Source organism: Cynara cardunculus, assembly GCF_001531365.2.
Source record: "Cynara cardunculus var. scolymus isolate 2C chromosome LG 12, CcrdV1, whole genome shotgun sequence".
Lineage (NCBI taxonomy): Eukaryota > Viridiplantae > Streptophyta > Magnoliopsida > Asterales > Asteraceae > Cynara > Cynara cardunculus.
In genome coordinates this window covers 23,272,029-23,274,948 of record NC_037539.1, presented here as the reverse complement: position 1 = coordinate 23,274,948, position 2,920 = coordinate 23,272,029, and positions in this window count along the sequence as shown.

The window sequence follows — 2,920 nt, the reverse complement described above, 5'->3', positions numbered from 1 at the left end:
ACAACTAGACAAAGTCAAAGTCAAACTATCCTAAGAAAAGTCAAACACGATGACTTTTATACAATTATAGACAAAATTAACTTTCAAGACGAATAAAATTTAACACTGATTTTCAGTCCTAACATTCTCCCCTTTTGTATTCAGACTTGAAAGAATTTTCGCGCTTTGAGTCTCGTTTGAACTTTGTAGCTTTAAGTACTCTATGTCTTTATCAAAAACAATCTTCAACTTGAAAACTTCAGACAATCATTTGTTGGGAAAGATCTTCAAACATTCTCCCCCTCGAATGTAAAACCGCGATGATCTTTTCTTTTGACAATATAGATCAGAAACAATACCGAACTTCAGAATTGATCTTCAGTAAACTGTTGTAAAAATTGATCTTCACATTCAATAACTCTCAGACATTGTAGCATCTCGAAATAATCTTTTGTAATAATCTCCAGCCGCACTCCTTTTAAGTCTTTTGCCATCATTGAAGTTACTCCTCCTTGATCTTTTCATCAAATTCCCCTTATAATGTTCGGAATTGGTCATTTCATTCATTATTATAGCTACAGTGAATAGTACAAAAAGCACTATTCATGAGCAGGCATCCTTACCTAAAGTTGATGGACAATAGAGTCGACTAGTCGGCTCCGTACCGTACCAACTTTCATAAGGGTATGGGTTTGTCGTTTGTGTGGATAAGGACAAGACAACAGCAGTCGTGCTAAGCAAGCTTCCTTTTATCACTGAATGCTGGAATGACCTGAAGGTCTCTTCATCATTCGCTGAGGCTTGAGCAGTCTTCACACATTTGTAGACAGACTTGTAATCACTGGGTACCGGTTCAGATCACGTACTCGGCAGTCTCTAGTCTTCAGTTTCAATCTTCAAGAATTGCTGAAAGTTCTTTGGTGTGAGTGTTGTCTTCTTGAAGTATCGTTGTCTTTGAGTGATTTACAATACAAGTTCTTCAGCGATCACTGAACAGACTCAGTGATGATCGCTGGAACTGAAAAGACAGAAACATAAATACAACGTATTAGTGAAAAGGGATTATCATCAAATCACTGAGAGAGAGGATAAAAAATCTCCCCCTATTTGATGATAACAAGGCAACATAAAGAAAGTTGTCTTATTAGCTTGAGAATTTTCCTTAAGTTATATCTAAGAAAATTACAAGTACGGAAACTGAAACTGAAAGTGTTGATCCCAGATCTCTCAAATAACAATAATAATTTAGTTATGAATAACCAAATTATACTGTTTTAATAAAGAAAGTAAATAAAACTCAAAAATAGATTATGAATAAGAAAGAACAGTTTTGAGTTTCAAAGGTTTTACTGAATAATAAATCGTGAATACAGAGTAAAAACCTTATGCACGTATATGCGTGTATGTGTGCRTGCGTTTATGCGTGYTTCTAAATAATAGACCTAGTCGTCTATTTATACTAGTTAGCTAATGTCTAGATAACTATCTATTGCTACTTTCTAGCAGATAGTCTAGCTAATAGATAAGGTCTATCTATTACATGGATAATCATATATTACAAGATAAACTATAATTCCAGCTGCTGATTAGTCATCACCAGCTGTCATTATTGAATAGGTGATTTCATCCTTATCTTCAAATCTTCAATGTACGCTTGGATGAATACTTAGAAATTCTTCTAAGTGTTGAACTGCTCCATTGTATCGATGAACACTTTCCATCGATTCGTCCATCGATTCGTCCATCGATCCGCTGGATGTACTTGATCCATCGGTCCGCTGGATATACTTTCCGTCGAAGCTCTGGATAGTCTGTCCATCGGTCCGCTGGATATACTTTCTCTGCCTTGATGTTTTCATCGATCTTCTGGTTCTTCATCACTTATTTTTTTCATTACTTTTTACATTTTGCATTATGGAGTCTAACAATCTCCCCCTAAGTAATGAAATAACAAGGTCTAATCTAATCACATATGAAGACTAGACACTAATCTATAAGAAAATCATCAAATTCCAAATTTTGATTGGATGACGAATTCTTTACAAGACTGGAAACAAATATTTACATCAAGGCAAAAAAAATTTCAGCTCAATGATTACCAGTGTATATCTCTCTGAAGCGTAGTAGTAATCCTCTGAAAGATATGATAGTTGAAATGTCTTGGATGAGCTGGTTTCCAACTTCCCTTGGCACGTAACTTCTACCTAGTCTGTCTCYAATAATTTTCTGAAACCATTCAAGTGTTTCTGTTGAATACTTGAAGGCTTCAGATCTTCTGAAGAACTTCTTAACCCCAAACTCATCCTTGTAAACAAGTCCGAGTTCGGGTTGAGACAGAACAGAGGCAGAACGTATCTCTTGCAGGCCTTGGAGTTCTTCATTTGGTGGAGTGCAGGAAAGTCTCTCAATGCCTAGCCTTAGCGCGATTTCAAAATATGTCTTCGCTCTTAGCTATACCAGGGACTCCATCATCTTAACAACAGCTCTGTTCGCCATTCCAAACCTTATTCCATGATCATGCCATTGAGCTGTGTAGGCATATAACTCCATCAAGTCATATGGATTGAGATTGATGAGGTCGTTCTCGTTGAAGACGCTAACTTCCCCATGAGCTCTTTCCATGCTGAACTCGATATATCTTATGGCTCTGTTGGCGAATGATCTGATTTTTAAATCAATAACTCTTGAAAAGAAAGCACGCGGATCTTGAGTTGTCTGTCTTACAAAACGATGGTGCAGAATATTCATCGATTCTGGCGATAAAATAGGCGGATTGGTTGACAGGCTTTCTTCACGATCACGATATAGGTATTGATGGATATTCTCCATCAATACAGGCTCCCTGGTTGGCGCTTGAGGTATTCTTCTCATTGACTCCATTTGCTGAATTATTTCATCCACTAGGACTGCTGGAGGATGCCTAGAGGAAGATGGAATATCT